The following is a 22,649-nucleotide window of genomic DNA, read 5'->3' as shown; positions in this document are numbered from 1 at the left end:
AGACACGTCCCTGGAGCCCTGCTGGGGAGGTACAGCACACACGCAATCACTCATGAGAAAGGCTGCATGGGCTCCATGAAGGCTGGACAACATCCCACTGAATCATTACTGGTTCTCCAGCCCCTAAAATAAAATTTAATCTTCATTGATTTCTTACTAGGAGCCCAGCTCCATGCTGTTTTCTACATGTGCGATTTCATTTAACCTAACTGTATGAGTCAAGTTCTCCAGAAAAACAGAACCAATAGGGGATATATAAAAAGAGATTTAGCATAAGGAATTGACTTATACAGTTATGGAGACTGGCAAGTCCAAAATCTGCAGAGCTGATGCTCCGGTTCAAGTCAGAAGGATGACAGCTGCCATAGAACCAGGAAGTTCTGATAAAGGCCACCAAATAGGAAGAATTCTCTCTTACTAGGGGGAGGGTCAGACTTTTGTTCCACACAGGGCTTCCACTTACTGGATAAAGCCCACTCACCTCATTATTAATTTTGGATGAGATTAACATTAAATGTTACAAAAATACCCACAATAATGTATGACCCCATACCTGGGCACCCCATGACGCAGGAAAGTTGACACATACAATTAACCTTCAAACTTACAAATCTCCTAGTATTATTTAGAGATGAGTTTATTGAGACCCAGCATGAAGTGGAGACCCAGGATTTGGAACAAGAGACTCTGATTCCAGAACTTGAAGCCTTAACCATTATACTATACTACCTCCAGCTCCAGGCATACGGCAGATGCTCAATATGTCTTTTGTTGAATAAATGAATGAAGTACTGAAGAATGATGTAAGCAAAGCCCTGTGGTTGAGGTGACTAAGGGAAGTTTTCATGAATTTTACTAGGTTGCTGTTTCTAGAGTGGACAGGGAGGTTGGGAGAAGGAGATGGGTGGAGACAGAGGCTAAAGTGGCCCCATGATCCCCACCTCTTGGTGCCCACGCCCTGATGTAATCCCTACCTTTTGAGTATCAGCAGGAATTGTGACTTGATGCTAAGCAATAAAGTATAACAAAGGTGACAGGTGTTGCTTCTGTGATTACATAATGTGAGCTTGTAAAGTCCATCTTATTAGAAGAGCCTCTCTCTCACCGGCTTTGAAGAAGCAAGCATTCATGGTGAGGAGGCTCATGTGGCAAGGAACTCAAGGCAACTGCCCACAACCAGCTAGAAACTGAGGGCAGCCTCCAGCCAACAGCCAACAACAAACTGGGGGCCTTGGTCCGATCACTTGCAAGAGCCTGAATCTTACCAACATATGCGAAGTTGGGAAGCAGATCCTTCTCTAGCTGAAGCTTGGATTGAGACCACAGTCCTGGCTGACATCTTCATTGCAGCCTTTCAGAGGACCCAGCTAAGCCACACCTGAATTCTTGACCCACAGAAATTATGAGATAATAAGTGTGTATTGTTTAAAGGTGCTAAGTGTATGGTAATATTCTTACTCAGTAATAGACAGCACAGCCTCATTGGCAGAGAAAACCGCAGAAGCCAAGAGCTGGAGTTGGAAAGGTATAGAGAACATCAGTCCATGCTTGTTCCATGTGGCTGAAGTCGCAGGAGGTGGAGGTTGGAAAAGTGGGTTGGTGCCAGACAGTGGTGGCTTTTGAAGACAGAATGAGTTGTCTGGGCTCTGTCCTGTGGGAAAGGAGTTTCTGGTGATGGCTAATCCCGACAGTGCTCCATGTGGGAAGTGGGGAGGTCCCTTTGAGCAGCCCTCAAATCACACATTGGTGAATGTCTACCTGCAAGTCTGGTCCAGGTCTCTGGGGCTTCCAAATGAAGCTCTGGCCAAGATCCTGGGATAGAAAACCCCAAGTCACACTTTGTGACTTTTTGACTCAAGTCAGCTTGTGGTTGGGTGCAGGTCAGAACCTAGAGCCCCTGGAGAACAAGGACACCTCTGAGTTGTGTTGACTCCCTCAACCTCCCCTCTGTGCACTCAGCTCAGGACCGGACCCACAGTCAGTGCCCAAAAGGACTCCTGGAACCGTCGGTGAAGCAAAGTGGCTCAACCTCAACCTGCAGTAACATCAGCTCACTCCACAGCCAGTGGAGAAACAGCCATGGCACTTTAAAAATCACTGTAGGGGATACAAGCGTATGGTAAATAACTTATGGGGTTTAAAACTCAAGAGTCTGTAGATGGATTAAAAAAAAATGATCTTATCAACTGGAAAGGATATTTAGTGAAGCCCCTTAGTGGGGTGTCTTTCCCACTGTAATACATTAGTTGAATGATTAAAAATCCCTTAGCTTGGTGAGGGCCCCAAGAGGCAGAAGGTCAAACGCATCTGCCTGGCATTGAGACATCGTGGGGGAGCTTCAGCTCCTGGGAGAAGGAAGCTGCTCAGAGGTGAATTGGGGTCCAGAAAAGAAAGAGCTGCCACGTACCTCGTATTTGGCCAAATGACTATTTGGAGAATGGTCAGGAGTGTGGTTCACTGGTTCTGATGGTCCTGGACCATTGATCTAGAGGAAAGTTCTGGTGTGGAAGAGAGACCAGGCCAGGATAGAGAGAAAGGTTATGGGAGACAGTGCAGCAGCTCGGGAACCACAACCCCACGGACATTTAAAACAGGAAGTCCTCCAAGACCAGAAATCACCAGAGAGTCCAGCCAATGCTCGGAGGAACAAAACACCCAATGGCAAACCAAGGCCACATTCCAACCATTCCAGTCACTGCCCCAGGTTCCAGAAAGAAAACAACTTTAAAGGGCATCCCAGAGGGAAGAATTTCATTCAGCCTACAGATACCTCCAGACCACTTTGGCACCAGGCTGGGCATAAGCCATGTCGTGGGGTAAGATAAGGCTCCTGTCCTCCTGGAGCTCCAAGGTCAGTGGGCAGACAGCAGGAAGACAGTGACAGCTCTAACAGGAATCTGTCCAGTGTGCTCAGAGCACAGAGGAGGGAGGAGAGAAGCTGCCCGAGCAGAAGCAATTAGAACAGGGCCAAGTGCCACCAAGCAGACAAGGGTGGGGAGGACAACCCAGGCCAGGCAGCTACACAAGCCAAGTGGACCAAGACAGAACGCCATGGAAAGTGCACAGTGGAGATGAGGCTGGAAGCATGGCTTCGGGCCAGACTGAATCCCAAATCATATTTCTGAACAAGTCAACTGAGGAAGATCTCTGGCTCCTTCCTGAGTTGTCATCTACTCTGAGAGAAGAGTTTGGAATAGAGGCACAAATGTCCAAGAAATAGCTCTTGACTTCCCCAGGTACACGTTCCTCTTGGGCTGCCTCCATTAAGTTCTGGCACTATCTTCTTCATTGGGTCTCCCCTTGAATGTTGATTTCCTGCTGAAAGAGAAGCATCGGAGGCCTTTGATGGGGAGTGGACCCTGTTGTCTTACCCTTGTCACTCAAGGATCTTCTACTTCCTAAGACAATGAGAGTTCCTAAAACCCTTATTCTGGCGTTCCCTGCCCTCCACATGCTGGCCCCAGCTTCCTGTCCAGGGCGGTCTCCACCCCACCACTTCCCTCCCTATGGTGATCTTCTGCTCCAGAGCCTCCAGATCACTACAGCTCCGTCCACGCCTCTCCAGCTCCTGCTCACAGTTCTTTTCCCTGCCCCAATTCCACACACCTAAACACCTAAATGTCCATCTGTGTTAGTCAGGGTTCTCCACAGCAACAGAACCAGTAGGATGTGTGTATGCATATATATCTATACAGAGAAAGAGAGAGAGAGAGAGAGATTTATTTTGAAGAACTGGCTCATGTGATTTTGGGGACTGGCTAGTCCAAAACCTACAGGGAAGGACAGTAGGCTGAAGACCTAGGAAAGAGTTGGTGTTGCAGTTTGAGTCCTAAGGTACTCTAGAGGCAAAATTCCTTTTTTGTCAGGGAATATCAGACATTTCCCTTAAGGCCCTCAACTGATTGAATGAGGCTCATCCACATTATGGAGGATTATCTTTACTCAAAGTCTGCTGATTTAATTTTGACCAAATAACTAGACACCATAACCTAGCCAACTGACACAGGAAATTAGCCATCATACTATCCTCCAGGGCTCAGCTCAAATTTAATCTCCTCCTCCAATTCATTCCCACTTTCAACTGAAAATACTTGTCCCCTCCTAAATTGCCATAGTCCTGCATCCAGCTCTTCTCTTGGGACATTAAGAATTTGCTTCCCTATAGTACAATGATTTATATCTTTGTATTTGTTTTCCTGCAAGACTGTGGGCACTTGAGTCAATCAAATCCTATTGCACCACTTAATAAATAGCTATATGACCTTGGGGGGGGGTTACTTAAACTCACTAAGTCTTGGTTTCTGCAAAACATGGAGATGATATAATACTTACCTTAAAGAATCCTTGAGATTTTCATGAGACAATGGATGCAAATTACTTAGCACAGCACCTGGTACAAACTGAGTAATCCACTCACTTATTCATTTGTTGAGCACATATTACATGCCAGAAGTGAATGTGACAGACCAAGCCACTGCCCTCATGGGCAGAATTATATAAAAGGTAATAAATGAATTTTTAAAATCTAACATAAGATACTGACAAGTACTTTGAGAAAAATAAACTAGAGGCTGGGTGTGGTGGCTCATGCCTGTAACCCCAACAATTTGGGAGGCTGATCACTGGAAAGCGTGACTTTCCAAGTGCCCAAGCCAAGGCAGCATTTGTGGGCACCCACAGAAGGACCCCTTAGAGCAGGAGCTCTGTTTCACTCTTCCTAAACCGGATGTTTCTGTTTACTAAACAGTCTTCAGCTGCTCATTGTGCACAGAACAAAGTAGTCGGTGAAGGTCTTTTCAGGACACAGGTGGCCATGCAAATGGGGTAATGGAGCAGAGACAAAGGTGTGGGAGGGTTGAGGAATGTTGAAGAACCCCAGAGCTGGCAGCACTGGGGACCTAAATGGGCAGTGAAACTTCCTCTCTACTAAAAACACAAAAATTAGCCAGGCGTGGTGGATGCCTATGGTCCCAGTTACTCAGGAGGCTGAAGTGGGAGAATCGCTTTAACCCGGGAGGCGGAGGTTGCAGTGAGCCCAGATCATGCCACTGCACTCCAGCCTGGGCAACAGAGCAAAACTCCATCTCAAAAGAAAAGAAAAGAAAAGAAAAGAAACTAGGATAAAGGATAGAGGTTTGAGGAGTAAGGAGGAGAGATCTAGTTTAGCAAAGACCTGAATTAAGAGAAGGAGCCAGCCATGCAAGACCTGGCGGAAGAACATTTCTGGCAGGACCAGCAGGAATCAGTCTGAGTTAATTTAACTTGTAACCCAGGGGCCAGGTCCTTCCTTTCCTCTGCCCCTCAGACTGTGTCTTCTGATCTAGGGGAAGCTCAGGAGATGAACCTTATCTTCAGTCTACTCAGGACTTTGCCTTCAGATAGATGATCCTCGGCACACAGGAACCCATGGTAATGGAGGCCACTGGCCATCACTGATCAGGGAGACTTCGCTTATCTGTTCCAAATGCTGCCTCGCCTGCTTCACTGCCTCATCTTCTCTAGTCTCCACTGAAGGTTTAAGTATTTCTGTACTCAAGGGTCATTGTCACTGTCATGTGCCATACAGAGTCAAAGAAGGGAGTGAGAGTTCTCAGGAGAGGGTACTCCAGGCCTTTGGAAACTAGCGATCCAAATTTCCCACACGTATCTCCCTTCTTCCCTAGCTCTCTGCTTTCTTTCTCCCTTCCCGCAGCCCTCTCCCTCCAGTGTTTCTCAACCAGGCACGGTATTGTCCTTCCAGCCCATCCTAGGAGTGCTTGGAAGAGGAATAAGCCATTTCTAATGGTCACAATGACTGGGAGACTCTACTGGCCTTTAGTGGACTGAGATCAGGAACACAATCCACCCTAGAATGTACAAGATGGTACCACATAATAAAGAATTGTCCTGCCCAAAAGGTGAATGCAGACATGAATCTCTCAACATCCCTTCAAATGTTACCAAATCCCCTTCTTCCCTACCTGGATTCTGTCCTTTATCTCTTCAGGAAAAAATCAAGTCTCAGTCTCCCAAGTCCCACAGTGTGTCTTGTCCATTGGACAGCCTCACATGTGCAGTGTCAGTGCCTTCCATCCCCAAGTGGCTCTAACTGCTCCACCAAGAGAGGAAGAGCAACTCTGAGTACCTGCGGCTCCCTCAAAGGGAGGGGTCAGCTCTAATCCTGTGTCTGGGCCAGTGGAGAAAAATGGTGGAAAGGGCTTCCAAGCTGGGCTGTGTGTGGTTGATTCTCCCCTGAAGTAGCTAGAATCAAACACTTCTCACCACTGAGGAGATACATGTCCTTCCAAGTGCTACCCTTCTAGATGAGAAACATATATCACCCCTACTAACGCTTCCTCATTCCAGCTCTGACTTCCATTACAAACTTCCCGTATGAACTTGACACAGAGGTCCAAATTCATCTCCGTCAAAGGTAATAGCCATGGTGGTGGAAGAGGCAGATTCTCAGTTTGCCTTGCCATTTATCATCATCATCATCACCACCACCACCACCATTAATTATTACTATTATTAACCATATGAGGCCTTGCACAGAGGCAGACACTGGTGGGAGTTCTGTCACTGGAGGGTCCTAACTGCATGGGTGATTGTGTGGAAAAGATGGGTCAAGGCTGTGGTCCTTTGAACAAATGTCCTGGAGCCAAACTGACTTCCTGATTTGCTTAATGCGCTGCCTAATGCTTGACTAAAAGTGCTCAAGAAAAATCCTGTCAAGGAGAGGAAGGGTGCCAGGGGCACTGGAAGGGCTCATTTTTTATTCTTTAACTTAGGGGAATTGGCAGGAAAGGGGGTGATGACTACTCCCTGCAGAAAGCAAAGATCCAGATGGCTCCTGAGAGCCAGCTGGGAAAAGTTGCTCCTTGGCAGCCTCATTCTCCAGCATGACTTTCCAAATGCCCAAGCCAAGGCAGCATTTGTGGGGTGCCCACAGCAGGACCCGTTAGAGCAGGAGCTCTGTTTCACTCTTCCTAAACCGGATGTTTCTATTTACTGGACAATCTTCAGCTGCTCATTGTGCACAGAACAAAGTAGTCAGTGAGGGTCTTTTCGGGACACAGGTGGCCATGCAAATGGGGTAACGGAGCAGAGACAAAGGTGTGGGAGTGTTGAGGAATGTTGAAGAACCCCAGAGCTGGCAGCACCAGGGACCTGAATAGACGTGGAAAGGAGTGATTGCTAGCACCCTGAAAGTGAGCTGTGGACAGAGCCATTGACAGAGGCTGTGGCCAAACCACAGTCCAGCAGGATAAGAATCAGGGAAACAAATGCCTCGGTCTCAATATCTTCTTGCTGGCCAAAGGCAAAGAGCATGGGAACCCACTGATGCAACCTGTACAGGACAGCCTCCTGGCTACAGAGCAGGAAGCATGGGTTCTTTTACAAACCACTCCAAAATGTAGTGCCTTAAGACAGTAACCATTGATTTAGCCCTTGGTTTTTCAGTCTAGCAATTCAGCAATTAAAGCTGGGCTCAATTGGACAGTTCTTCTCGTCTGCTGTAGGCTGATCTTGGCTATCCCAGCTGGGCTCACTCATGTATCTGCAGTTGATTGGCGAGTTATCTAGGACCAGTCACTTTAGAATGGCTTTATTGGAGATGGTTAGAAAGATAGGGGCCTCTCTTGACATGGATCTCTCACTCTCCAGAGTGCTAGCCTGGACTTGTTTATAAAGCAGCCAAACAGTTTCAAGAATAGCAAGCAGGCAAGCCCCAAAGTACAACCACTTTTCATACTTCTGCCTACATCACACTTGCTTCTGTCCACTTGGATGAAATAAGTCACATGGTCATCACCAAATCAAGGGTTAGAAACACAGATTCTGGCTGGACATGGTGGCTCATGTTTGTAATCCCAGCACTTTGGGAGGCTGAGATGGGGCAATCACCTGAGGTCAGGAGTTCAAGACCAGCCTGGCCAACATGGTGAAACCCCATCTCTACTATAAATACAAAAAGTAGCTGGGCATGGTGGCAGGTGCCTGTGATCCCAGCTATTCAGGAGGCTAAGGCAGGAGAATCACTCGAACCCAGGAGGCAGAGGTTGTAGTGAGCTGAGATCACACCACTGCACTCCAGCCTGGGCAACAGAGCATGACTCCAACTCAAATAAAAAAAAAAAAAGGAAAGAAAAAAGAAAGAAAAAGAAAAATAGATTCTATCACTTGAGAGGAGGGGAATAATATGTGGCTAGTGGCTGGTTTTCAACCTATAGTCTGTGCTGCAGCCACAGTTGCTCACATTCCTCCCACATGCAAAATATGTTCCACCATATCCCAGGACCTCGAAACCTGGATCCTTTGAATCTGGGATTATACCTATGGCAGTTGGTTTTTGCTGCATAATAAACCACCCCAACATTTAGAATGTTAAAACAACAACCATTTTTTAGCTCACAATTCTGCAGCTTGGCAATTTGGGCTGAGCTCAGCTGGGCAGTTCCGCTGCTCTGGGCCAGGCCCCACTGACCTCTGCTAGCACTCACTCAGGCATCTATGGTCGGCTGAGTGCCAGACGGGGAGCTTCAGTGCTTCTCCATCCACATAGCCTCTTAGCCTTCAGCATGCTCATTCATGTGGCAGCAGGATTCCAGGAGCAGCAAGAGAGGACAAACACCAGTGCGCAATCATTTTTCAAGTCTCTGCTTATGCAGAGACAACTGCTGACATCCCATTGACCAAGCAAGTTACATGTCAGAGCTCAGAATCAGAGTGGGAGAGCAGTCAAAGTTACAGCACAAGGGGGCATGGATCCAGGAGGGGAATAACTAAGGATGGGTTTGCAAACAGTCTACCACCGTGGAGTGGAGACTAGATCTAGTGAGACAGACAATAGGCATCTCCCAGATCTAAAGTCCATAAAATGACACTCAAGTCTGTTCATAATGGGAACCACCTGTCTCCCCAGCGTCAACTCTCTCTAACCCCAACCACACCCTGTGTACTTTGCATCTGCCAAACTGACCTCTTCACAGTCTCATGTATCTGCCCTGCCTTTTTCATCTTCCTGCTCACTGTTCTCTAGATTATTCCACATCTTTGCCTGACCAAATCCTGTATATCCTACTTGATCCAATTCAAAGCCACCTTCTCCCAGACATCTCTTCTAACATCCCATTCCCATCCCCTTCCCTCTCTCCCAACACCACCGAGCTGGACAGGACTCTGAATTCCCACCTACAATTTCTAGAGCCCCCTCTGTGCCTCTTTTCAGGCACCTAGCATTGTGCACTTATCTGCAGGTGGATGTTCTCTCCTTTCTTGGACTGTGAGCCCCCATAGGGCTTGTGTGACTCATCCTTTATCCCTCCTCTGCCCTATTGCCCAGCACACACTAAATGTCCTATTGACCTGAGGAGGTCAGTACTGGCAAGCCAAAGACTGCAGAGCAGACGATGCAACAGAGCCAAGGAACGCCCTTCAGAGACGACCCAGCCAGGAACTCCAAGAAGTGACTAACAGGAAGTGTCAGAGAAGAGCATGGAAGAGCAGGATTTGGGAGACAAGAAAGAGCAGGGCTTCGGGCTTGCCACAAGATAACCTGGGCCCTGAAGTCAGAGTCACGGGAAGACTGACCTCCACTCCATCTGAGGAAGAACTTCCCAGGAGAAATGCCCAGATTCAGAATGGGCTGGCAAGAAAAAGGGTGAGCCACCCCTCTACTGGCAGTGCATAAGCATTCCGGTTAACTTCCGAGAGTGTTTTTGTGGGGGCCTTATTCTATTTGCATTTGAGGTGTGCACATTAATAATTCTTTCATTAGACTCACGTTGCACCTCGGCATGCGGAGTGTGCATTCATGGGCTCACAAATGAAGGGGTTTAATGAGCCGGCAGCTCTCCCCGCAAGGCAAGCCTGCACGGAGCTTGGCAGCAGGCCCATTCCCTCGGAGTCGGCTGGGCACAGCACATCATGTATCGCCGGCAACCTGGCTTTGTGGTTTCATTGGGGGTGGTAAGTGTGGGAGGGGGAAGTAGATGTATGGGGTAAGTGTTACTCTGAAAGAATTCTAAAATGTGAGAGAATGCCATTCCAGTGAATTTCCTACCACACACACCTGAACACCCTTGAGGGATGGGACATCCCTGCTCCTGTCAGAAACCAGGCTAAGCCCGGCGGTGCCTCTCACCGAGGGTAGGTGGAGGATGTAACTAGACGGCCCTTCCCTAACACAGATACTCTTTGACCAGCCCAACTTCCTTGTGTTCTAAGTGGTGGAACAGTGCCCCAGAGAGGGGATGTGGCCTCCCTAAATGCTAAGATGAGCCAGGACTCCTGCTCCTGGACCCAAGTGCCAGGACTAAAAGACTAGAGGGGGAACTCACATAGGGGAAAGGTGGCCTTAGGGCAGGCAGTAAGCCAAGAACCCCTCCCCAGGAGCTAGACCTAGAGTGATTCTTCAGTCCCTCCCAGTAATGTCCCTGGGAATAAAACTCCCCATCTCCCGACGCCCTTCTCCATATATCCAAACCCTGCACATCCCACAAGGCTCACCTCAGATGCCAGCTCCTCCTTTCATCTTCCCATCAAACACCCTGACTCTAACCAGACGTGAGCTCTCTGGCCTCTTGGGGACTCTGCACTTCTTCGTGGCTCAGGTCAGACTGCATCTGGAATTACAGTTAGATGTGCGTATACCTTCTTGATGACCCCTGACCATGAATTCCTTGGGCTTATCTTGCTCCTTCTCCTGACTCCCTCGCTCAATGCCCAGCCTAGGACCTGACTCAAATGCATTCAACAAACATAGGCTGGATTGCTGACATCCCTTTGCTTTTTGCCCACTAGCATTACAAGACCACATTGCTTACTGTTAGCCAGCACCAGGGCCTTCCCCACAAAGCAGACATACCTCCCTGTCTCCTTTCCACTCCTTTTGGATGAACAAGAACAGCCTCTTGGGCCTCCTTATTGCAAACTTCCTGGACACCCACCACTGTCTCAGATAATCACCAGGGCTGAGGGGCATTCTCCAAAGCCCAGGAGGCCCTCAGCAGATAGGGTGTGTTTGATGGACAGCTTTCCCTCCTGCGAAGCCCTGGTGAACAGCTCTAATGTCACCAGCAACTGCCATCTGACTCCCTAGCACTGGCTGGAAGTCTTTTCCTATTTGCCTCCAGGAATGCCAAACTCAGTGAGCTGAGCTCTTCTTACAGCTGTCTGACTCCTTTGCATCAAACGTTCCTCCTGAGATTGTAAGAACTAGAATGACTAGTTCCAGCCACTCACCTTCTTCTGCCTATGAGGAAGAATCCAATTAATGCCAAAATAGCCTATACTGTTCGAAAAGTCTGGCCTTTTCCAAAAACCCTAGCTCTTTCCACATAGAAGCTCAAGAAGCTCCAGAAGAAATTCAGTGTTCTCCTCAAAAGCAGACACCAACTTGGTGGACCATAGGTGCATCCTGCAGAATCCCTAACAAGTAAGTGATTCAGAATGGAGGGGCTGAAAGAGAAGCAAATAGCCCCATGAGCCTGAGCCAGAGAAGCGGATGCTTGCAGACCTTGGAGAAAGTTTTCACCACCCTCATCAGCCCCATGGTTTCCCATTGTCTACAAAAAAGTTAGATCATTTTGTTCAGGATTCAGACACTTCACATCATGACTCCTATCATTCTAGTCTCATCTCCTTCTAAACTTCCAAGCCACTAGCCCCCTTGGAGCATTCATGCCTTTCAAATACACCCAACCCATTCCATTTACATGTTTTGTTCCAGCTACTGAAACATCTTTTATCTTAGGTTGGATTCTCAGACCCTTAGACAAGGATTCAAGTGCAAGTATATTTGGGACAGAAAAAACCAGCAGGATAGTGGGGAACAAAAAGAAGTCAATAAAGGGTACTTTTTCAGCAGGTTCTCATTGTAGCAACTAACAGTTGATCCTACCTGGGAGACAGTGTAGGGCTCACTTCAGAATTGTCCTCAGCCAAGAGTAGAGAGAGGAAGTTGTGGGTATTTGTCCACCACTCCCATCAGTCACAGGTGTGGGTTTCTGCTGGGCGGGAGGGACATGGACTCTTCGGCATGCAAGTTCAGCTTGCACCAGTGAAAAGCCAAGGGGACACAGGCAGTGGGCCAAGGGGACTGCTCCCCCTTTACGTCCCTCCTCCTTTCCCCACCACCACTTTTTAGTTTACCCAAATGACCCACTCATCAGGGTTCAATGCCATCTCCTCCCAAAAGCTTTTCTAACCTTTCATCAGAACCAATGACTCTTTCCTTTGGTTTCCACAAACAATCAGAGTACAACTGTGAGAAAAATCCTTTAGGTTTGGCCCTTCACTCTGCTTAAGAGTGAAAGTCTTAATTGACAACTGGGCAGAATGGTGTTGGCTCGGCCGGGCGCGGTGGCTCATGCCTGTAATCCCAGCACTTTGGGAGGCCGAGGCAGGCAGATCACGAGGTCAGGAGGTCACAAGGTCAGGAGATCGAGACCATCCTGGCCAACATGATGAAACCCTGTCTCTACTAATAATACAAAAAATTAGCTGGGCATGGTAGCACGCGCCTGTAGTCCCAGCTACTCGGGAGGCTGAGGCAGGAGAATGGTGTGAACCCGGGAGGCAGAGGTTGCAGTGAGCCAAGATTGCACCACTTCACTCCAGCCTGGGCAACAGAGTAAGACTCTGTCTCAAAAAAAAAAAAGAAAGAATGGTGTTGGCTCTCGTTCTCATTCCTTGATTTATTTCCTTTCTGCTTTGCATGAGGTGGTGTCTGTGACCCATGTACTCATAGCAAGTCTTTGAACCCATCAACATTAGAAATTAGAAAATACCTCTCAGAAAGTAGCATTGATTCTGTTGCCTAAATATATTATTATTGCAAAAATAAAAATGTAAATGATGTCATTTGAAGCAGTGCATGGTTATTGCTCTTATAATACAATAGTAAGTCTTATTTGCATAAAGAGATATCTACGGTCATATAAAAGTAAGAATGAATACCTAAATCCAAACTGCTCCTTCAAGTTACCTGGAACTGTGATATTTGCATACACCGAACCATCTACTCTTGTTCTGAAGAGGAGAGAATGAAAACTAAAGGAAACAAAGAATCAAAGAAGCCCTGAACCCACGGTGAGTGGAACCCTGAAGTGACCGGAGGACAGACTGGCATGTGGCAACCTTATTCTGTTCCTTCAAAGCAGCTACTGAATGCTGCGGTGAGCCCGGGAAGAGGACTGTCCTGCCTGCAGTCCTACAGAGGGAAGAGCTGTGCTTAATAAGTTAAAAAGCTGGGGCTTCTACCAAGCCACAGAAGAAGCCGGAGACAGTGTGTGTACATCTGCAAGCAAATAGACGCGTGTCTAACCCGGGGCGGCCGCGCTTCCCCTGCTTAGAAATCAATCATCTACAAGGGGTGGGGCCTGAGGAGCGCAACTCTCACTTGTTACTTTAGAAATCAATCATCTACAAGGGGTGGGGCCTGAGGAGAGCGGGCTTCCCCTGCTTAGAAATCAATCATCCAGAAGGGGTGGGGCCTGAGGAGCGCGGCTCTCACTTGTTACTTTAGAAATCAATCATCTACAAGGGGTGGGACCTGAGGAGGGCGGGCTTCCCCTACTTAGAAATCAATCACCCACAGGGGGTGGGGCCTGAGGAGCGCGGCTCTCACATGTTACTTGCGTTTTACCCAGCAGGTGGGAAGTCCAGAAGGCTGACTCGGTCTCTAAAGTGCAGCAGAACCTGTGGCGACCACAGCCACCCAACAGCAAAAGAGGCGGCAGAGGCTGGGTGAGCACAGGACTGAGAATTCATGGAGAAAGTTCTTGAATGTAAGGGAGAGGTTAGACCATTTAATTGGCCAAAAAGGCCCAACTCTAAGAGCCGACCTGCAAGAAGCCAGCCCGGCAGCTTCTCCCATCACCACTCCCAGCTGCAGGTGGGCTGCCTGCTGTCCTTACCTCCCAGACAAGGGGGATCATGTCTTCCTTGGGGTCACCGTGGACCAGTGCGCACTTCTGTGGCCTGTTTTGCTCGCTGCACTTACCTACTGTGACACCACTGTTGCCGACACAGCCACCTCCGTGCGGGGGGTCCCTGGGGCAGACGCCCTGCTATCCTCATCTTAGGATACCCAGTTCCCAACACAGTGCCTGCTGCAAATTATCAGTAATAACAATAAGTCTTTGTCACGTAATGAGTTACCTTTCAGTCTCTCTGCAGTCTCTTTCCTCCCAATGCCCCTTGGCTGCTCCCGAAGCCCTGACTCCTGACCTCCTGCCCCTTCTGTCTCCAGGGCCATTAACTCCCCTGCTGGTCCCTATCCATGGAGCCCATTGACAGATGAGTTTTGTTCTGGACCTAAGAAGGACAGTTACAGACACAGATACCTTTTAAGGTGAGGAGTGGGTATCGGATACCTGAAAGAGAAAAAGCCTACCAAAGCCAACCTTATCTTCCTACCAATCTACCCACTAAGAGAGAGAAACTAGAATATTTTTGCCGAAGAATTATAATAGAGACTCACATCTACCCTCCTTCCTTCACTCAAAAGCCCTGCCCATCCCTCAGCACACATCTCAAAGAGGAACTGCCCCATGAAGCATTCCTGATCCCCAGCCAGGTGTGATGGTCTGTCCTGCAAGCCCCCAACAAGGTACCTTTTCTATGGCACTCACAATTTACTGCCTTCTACTGGATTATCAGTGACCAGACTACAGGTCCTGGTGGGCAGGGGCTGGGTCTGATTCACTGTGGTCCCACCTCACCCCAGCTCTACTCCCACTCCAGGCCCTGCCCAAGATGGGAGGTAAGCTGACTAAATTGGGTTGAATAGGCTAAAAGGAAGGATAGCCAAGAGCATAATGTAGCTCAGATGAATTTCAGTTTAACTTTCCCAGAAGTTAAACTTCCCACTCATCAAGGTTCAATGCCTTCTCCTCCCAAAAGCTTTTCTAACCTTTTGTCAGAACCCATGACTCTTTCCTTTGGTTTCCACAGAGTACAACTGTTGGAAAAATCCTTTAGGTTTTGCCTTTCACCCTCTTAAGAGTGAAAGTCTTCATTGACAACTGGGCAGAATGGTGTTGGCTCTGAGCCAGCCTCTGAGTTCTGAGGCTGAGGGAGGTGCTATCCACCCGGCCCAGGACCTCCCCTCCTGGGCTCTTGGCAAGGCCCCAGCTGACTCTCCCTGTCCTCTCCTAGCCCTACCACAACATTCCTGGGCATATCATCCCACTCACAAGGAGGATTCTTCTAGTTTTTATGAAGGCAGGGTTGGGCAAGACCCGAGAAGTGAGGAGCTAACAGACGGCTCTCCCGCAAGGCTGGTATCCCCTCCTGCAGCATGGCTGCCAACTAGCCCCCCAGCCTCGGCTGCAACAACCCCACCCATGGGGAGCTAACAGCACTGCTCTTAGACAGCGGCGTCCGTGGGGGACTTTCCTTAGACCCACATCCTCCCTCCCAGCCCAGTTCCACCTCTTTGGGCTGCACAGAATGAATCTGCTTCCTTCCCCAGGTAGCCCCCTTCGGATATCTGGGACAGCTCTCGTGTCCCGTTGTGTCTTTCTCCAGTGTACACGTTCTAGGCTCTCACAGTGTTTTTCACTTTGTCCCAGCAAGGCTATTGTTTTTAAGTGCTCTTGGAAGAACCTTCTCTGCAAGGTCAAATAGAAATGAGTAGTCAAGTTAGCACTGACCCGACCCCTCGTTGCATCTCAGCAAGAGCAAATACTTTCACATCTCTCCAGTGGTGCAAAACTAACTGGCAAGAGTCGCATTCACACACACACTTGCTCAAATTATGCCAATAAAAGGAAGTTGCGAAAGTGTGAAGACAGCGTAAGGTTTCTGGTTTCGTAGAAAAACAGAGGGGTTAGCCCCCAATTCAAATTTTTTTTCTTTGATCTATGTTTAAAGAAAGCCCTGAGAGGACGGAGAGAGGTTGATTAACCGGTCAAATATACAATTAGATCGAAGAAATAAGACCTAGTGTTGGATAGATCAGCAGGATGACTATAGTTTACAATAATCTATTGTACATTCCAAAACAGTTAGATAGGAATAATTTGAATGATTATAGCATAAAGAAAAGGCAAATATTTAAGGTGGTGGATATCTGAATCACCCGGATTTGATGTTTACACACTATGTCAATATACCAAATTATCAACGGTATCCCAAAAATATGTATACCTATTATGCATCAGTTTTATTTTTTTTATTTCAATAGCTTTAGGGGTACAAGTGGTTTTTGGTTCCACGGATGAATTGTATAATGGTGAAGGCTGAGATTTTAGTGCACCCATCACCTGAGTAGTGTACACTGTACCCAATATGTAGGGTTTTTTTGTTTTGTTTTGTGGTTTTTGTTGTTGTTGTTGTTTTGTTTGTTTGTTTGTTTGAGATGGAGTTTTGCTCTTGTTGCCCAAGCTGGAGTGCAATGGCACAATCTCAGCTCACTGCAACCTCCACCTTCCAGGTTCAAGCGATTCTCCTGCCTCAGGCTCCTGAGTAGCTGGGATTACAGGCGCCCGCCACCATGCCCAACTAATTTTTTGTATTTTTAGTAGAGATGGGATTTCACTATGTTGGCCAGGCTGGTCTCGAACTCCTGACCTCAGGTGATCCAACCACCTCGGCCTCCCAAAATGCTGGGATTACAGGCTTGAGCCACTGCACCCGGCCCCAATATGTAGTTTTTTATCCCTCACCTCCCTCCCTCCCTGCATCTGAGTCTCCAAAATTCATTATACCACTCTGTGTGTCTGTGTGTACCCATAGCTTAGCTTAGCTCTCACTTATAAGTGAGAACACATGCTATTTGGTTTTCCATTCCTGAGTTACTTCACTTAGGATAGTGGCCTCCAGGTCCATCCCAGTTGCTGCAAAAGATGTTATTTCATTGTTTTTATGGCTGAGTAGTATTCCATGGTGTATATGTGATATATTATGCATCAATTTAAAAAAAATAAAAAATAAAGAAACCTAAGCGTGTAATGTAAGAACTCTGAGAGCCAATCGCTCAATTGAAACTTTTCTTTGAGACCTTGGAGCAGGATTTGCAGGACCAAAGTGTGGGCCAATGAGGTGACAGACTGTCTCAAGAGAAGGAAGGGGAAATTGATGGTAGGAAAATTCATGATGAATTCCTGAAGAGGCTTTGTTTCAGTGAAGCATTTCTTAATTTTATTTTCCAGAATCTTCCCTCCAGAGAATACTAGAAAGTGTTCAGTATGTTAAGCCCTTAGAAATAAATTCTGGCCGGGCGCGGTGGCTCACGCCTGTAATCCCAGCACTTGGGGAGGCTGAGGTGGGTGGATCACAAGGTCAGGAGATCAAGACCATCCTGGCTAACACGGTGAAACCCTGTCTCTACTGGGCGCCTGTGGTCCCAGCTACTCGGGAGGCTGAGGCAGGAGAATGGCGTGAACCCGGGAGGGAACCCGGGAGGCGGAGCTTGCAACGAGCTGAGATCGAGCTTGCAATGAGCCAAGATCGCGCCACTACACTCCAGCCTGGGATACAGAGCGAGACTCCGTCTCCAAAAAAAATAAAAATAAAATTTAAAAGAAAAAAAAAATTCTACAGAAATTCACTAGAATCTCTCCTTCCTTCCTTTCTTCCAACTTTTCCTCCTTTCTTCTTTCCTCCGTTCCTCTTTCCTTCCTTTTCCCTCGCCTTATTCCTAAATGGATTTGAAATAACAAACGCCTCCGTGTTCTTGCGGTCCTGCACTTTAATAACACGGAATTGCACACGGCTTCATATGAGTGGGCCAGTGTCTGGAGTCCAAAATCTTTTCTGTTCTAAGAAATCTAGGCCAAAGCTGAACCTTCAGTAATGAGATCTAACCTATAATCAAATTAAATAGCACAGCATTAGATCAATTTCAGCCCCATACATCCACTGCTATTGGCTTCTACTAAATGTTTTAAATTGGTACAAAAGCCTTACTGAAAGGGAATCTTATATAGGCCTATCATATAGAGGATGTTTCCTTAATCATCTTTTTAATGAAAAAAAAAACTAAGCAAAAAGAAAACAAAATTAAGATCTAAGAGGCTTCATGATATCATTCCAAACCCAGCCAGTGATATTTTTGAAAGGGCAACAAAGAACTGGCGATAACATCTTTATTTTGGTTTGCTTCTAAGCCTAGAGGCACGGAGAAGATGAGAACATACACTTAGATCGTGCCAACTTAGAAGACCTTCTAGTGTTGAAAACAGCATTTCTTCCTCTCCTTCCCAAACAGAAGTAGCACCGGAACGCTCCCCGTCTTCATCCTACACTCTTTGACATCACCTCAAAGAGGAAGTCAATTTTACTACATGATTAAGACTCAAGCGAAGCATAATTCATTCAAGCAACTCACTACATATGTCAAAAATATAAATCCAGGGCTGGGCATGGTGGCTCATGCCTGTAATCCCAGCACTTTGGGAGGCCGAGGCCGGTGGATCACTCGAGGTCAGGAGTTCGAGACCAGGCTAGCCAACATGGTGAAACCCCGACTCTACTAAAAATACAAAAATTAGCCAGGCGTGGTGGCACACACCTGTAATCCCAGCTACTCAGAAGGCTGAGGCAGGAGAATCGCCTAAACCCAGGAGGTGGAGATTGCAGTGAGCCAAGATGGCACCATTGCACTCCAGCCTGGGCAACAGGGCGAGACTCTGTCTCAAAAAATAAAATAATAAAATAAAATAAAATAAAATAAATCCACACCTTTCAGGAAAAGATGAAAAATCAGAGGGTCAAGGAAGACTGCATGGGCAACACATTAACTCTCTCCCATGTTCTTTCCTGAGAAGCCGAGATGCTCTGGCCTATGGTCCAACTCCTACCCCCACAGCCCAGAGGAATCTCCCCTCCTCTGAAGTGGGTCTTAGAAACAGGTCCTTCCTGGCCGGGCTTGGTGGGTCAAGCCTGTAATCCCAGCACTTTGGGAGGCTGAAGCAGTCAGATCACCTGAGGTCAAGAGTTCTAGACTAGCCTGCCTAACCCCATCTCTACTAAAAAAATACAAAAAAAATTCACTGGGTGTGGTGGCACCTACCTGTAATCCCAGCTACTTGGGAGACTGAGGCAGCAGAATCACATGAACCCAGGAAGCAGAGGTTGCAGTGAGCCGAGATCGCACCACTGCACTCCAGCCTGGGCGGCAGAGTGAGATGCCATCTCAAATAAATAAATAAATAAAATATTTATCATGAATGATATCCCAAGGGGCCTGTGAAGACGCTGATGGTGTGTGGTCTGGCTTCCTTCTTTTTTTTTTTTTTTTTGAGATGGAGTCTCGCTTTGTCACCCTAGCTGCAGTGCAGTGGCTCGATCTCGGCTCCCTGCAACCTCCACCTCCCAGGTTCAAGTGATGTTCGTGCCTCAGCCTCCCGAGTAGCTGGGATTACAGGTGCACACCACCACTCCAGGCTAATTTTTGTATTTTTAGTAGAGACAAGGTTTCACTATGTTGGCCCGGCTGGTCTCGAACTCCTGACCTCAGGTGATCCACCCACCTTGGCCTCCCAAAGTGCTGGGATTACAGGCGTGAGCCACTGCACCTGGCGGTCCTGTTTTCATATGCATTCAAATTCATTGATTTGCCACAAGAATGCTATCAGGTAGGTGCTGTGTTCAACCCCACTTTAAGGGTAAGAAATAGGGGGCACAGACAGAAGTAGAAGGAAGGATTCCAGCTCAAGCCATCTGGCTTTGGAGCTCAGGCTCCTAACTGCTGTACCTAGATGGCCTCTCCATAAGAGGCTGCCTTGGAGAAAGCAGAGTGAAGCAGCCATTAGAATGCTCTTTGCAAGTATCTGAGAACCACATTCAAATACCAGCACCTCAGTTTCCTTCCTTAGAGGGAGGGCCCCTGAAAACATGCGTCTGACCACTTTGCCAGGCAGGATAGTGCACAACGGTGCTGCTTGAACAGCAGTCAGAGTGTCACAGCTCGGAGTGGTGCAAAAGCTGGGGGACAAAGAACTGTGGAGCCTTGCACCAAAGCCACACTGGGAACATCACAACCAGAGCCGTCCCCATCCCCCCAGATCTCCTGAAAAGTGAAGGGAGCTGGTATAAATAACAGTGTCCATTCCCATCCATTACCAGGCCCTGCTTGCAGCCTCTGGGATCTCTTGATTCACATTTTCCAAACGCTGGGATTCTTAGGGCCTTAGTTAAGGAAGGCAATGCCAGTCCAGGGGTCTATATCATCCTTGTGGGCAAAAGAATGGCCCCACTTGATAGGGCTGGCATGGTTAATTATCTGGGCGTGTGAGCCCTCTCAAACTTGTTAAAGAGATTCACAGTATATAAGGCATATTTATAAAAACCATGTAATTTGACGCTCTAAAACAACCCTGTGAATGAGCTTAGGATAGACGATGTATATTATGCTCATTTTGTAAATGAGGACACCGAGATTCAGAAAAATAAAATGGCTTGACCAAAAGTCACCCAGCTATTAAATATCAAAGGCACTAAAAATCCTGCTTTTCTGTCTTCAGACCCTGAACTCTCCTCTCTACACCATCGCATGTCAGTGGAACCATAAGCCTCAAGACCTGAGTTCCAGTTCGTCCTCTGCCACTTACTAATGTGATCTTGGCAAGTCACGTATTCTCTGGGGCTCATTTTCTGCATCTGTAAAATGGGGATTAAAAACTCTGTGTCCCGCCTGATTACTTCTCTATGACTTGGGAGTCTTCTGGCCAACCTCACTCTGAAAATGTCACCAGACCAAAGATACATGGAGTAGTTGGCCTCCTTTATGGGAGGCTGTCCCGCTGGGAGATGAGAGAAAGAGGGGTACAGTGCCACCTTGGTGAGGTGGGACAGGAACCGGCTGGGCTGTCTGGCTGACTTATGTGCCGAAGCAGCTCTGCTGGAGTCCTGAGCAATCTTCCCACTCCTTCCAACTCAATTTGTCTGGCTGACATCTAAGTTCTCTTTTAGCCCTAAAAGTCTCTGAATCTAGATCTTAGAAGCCGGTTCCCTCCACGACTGTCGCCTATTCACTTTACCTCTGTAAATGCCATTTCCCCTTCTGCAAAAGCCAAATCACACTCCTTTCCCACCTGCTGCAGATGCTGCTCTGCGTTTTAATTGACAGTCATTCTAACCTGCTGATCTCCTTGAAAGGTCCCTGCCTTATTCAATCACTCAGTTGTAATGAGGTCATTGCTGGAACTGGCAACTCCCACAGCCTCAGGATTCCAGCAAAGCACACACCAGACTTTCCACAAAACTGCTGAAGCCTTGAGTGCCCCGGGGCTGACTGCCACCTGGCTGATGTCAACCCCCGCCCCCCAGCAGCCTCCCTGAGATGTTTCAATTACAGCTGGGCTTGCTGGCAACTCCTGAAGTTCTCTCCCCCACAGACAGGACTCAGGCTCCCTCCCAGCTATTCCTCCTTACATATCACATTTTTATGGACAGTGCTGGCAGAAGAATAGGAAGAAGATTGGGGTTCATGAAATGCCACCACTGGTCTAGCCTTTTTTTAGCCTATTGGAAGTGGGGAAACATGGAAAGTTCTCAAAATGTGCACTCTGGATCCCTGGGATTCCCAAGAGGACCCTGTGGTGGGGGTTCCATGAGGTCAAACTTTTCATAATGAGATGAAGGTGTTATTTGCCTTTTCTCCCTATGCTGACGTTTGTAATAATGGTGCATAAGCAACAGGGGGTAAAACTGCTGTTCCCTCAGCACAGATCAAGATAGTGACACTACACTGTACTGACAGCTGTCGTATTCTCCACTACCACACACTCATTTAAAAAATAAATTATTTAAAAAGCCACACGTAAGCTTCTCTATGATCAAAGAGTAGAAGTTATTAACGTTATGAAATATCAACCCTTGCGTAACACCTTGTTTTAACATTCTGTGTGGACTGGTAAGTACCACTAGAAGTACCACTTCCGCCACACATCGATGTACAATGATTGTCTCAAGGAAAAATGACTTGTGTGACTGCTTCGGTTAAGTGAACTAATCACTTTTTTTCAGAAGATACATTTTTACTTAAGAGAAACGACGGGCAGACAAATTAAGGATATTCAGATTGGAGTTTTGGCAGCTGTTTTCTCAAAAATGGATCTCCTGAGACTGTTTCTTCAAGGAAAACAACTGATGGTATTTGTTGCCAATAATAAAATCCAAGCTTTCCAGTGAGAATCAGAATTTTGGAAAACTTGTGTTTACCACTGTGAGCTTGACAGCTTCCCAATAATACTTAAGGAGTTTTCCAATGATATTCCAATGGTAATACTAACAAATTGTGCTATCTAAATATTGGATAGTAAAAACGTCAACATTTAGAAAATGTATACCACACAGTGAACCAATATTTTTCAAATTATCAACATCTAATATTAGGCAACCACGCGCAAGCAAAAGACACGTTCAAAGTACAGGAGAAATGGATGGATTTTAATGTGAGATAGTACAAGAAGTTTATTGATATAGTTTCAGATTCCATATTGTAATAAACCTTTAAGAAACTATCACTTCTTGAGTTTGGGTATAGAATCCAAAAAAAAAAAAAGAACCACTTAGCCCGACGAGGTGGCTCACACCTGTAATCACAGCACTTTGGGAGACTGAGGCAAGTGGATCACTTGAGGTCAGGAGTTTGAGACCAGCCTGGCCAACAGGATGAAACACCATCTCTACTAAAAATACAAAAATTAGCTGGA

General features: G+C 47.1%; 1 long non-coding RNA gene across 1 annotated transcript; it reads right to left on the bottom strand.

Moving 5' to 3' along the window:
• Positions 1-613: 613 nt before the first annotated feature.
• LOC130541400 (uncharacterized) lies at positions 614-11,442 on the bottom strand. The gene is made up of 3 exons (XR_008955451.1): positions 11,227-11,442; positions 10,492-10,607; positions 614-3,318 (listed from the first exon to the last, which is right to left on the bottom strand). It is a non-coding gene; the product is annotated as an uncharacterized LOC130541400 (long non-coding RNA).
• Positions 11,443-22,649: the final 11,207 nt, after the last annotated feature.

Source organism: Pan paniscus, chromosome 2 (assembly GCF_029289425.2).
Source record: "Pan paniscus chromosome 2, NHGRI_mPanPan1-v2.0_pri, whole genome shotgun sequence".
NCBI classification, from domain to species: Eukaryota; Metazoa; Chordata; class Mammalia; order Primates; family Hominidae; genus Pan; species Pan paniscus.
Note: the sequence above shows the minus strand (reverse complement) of the source record. Positions and strands in the feature narration are given on the sequence as shown.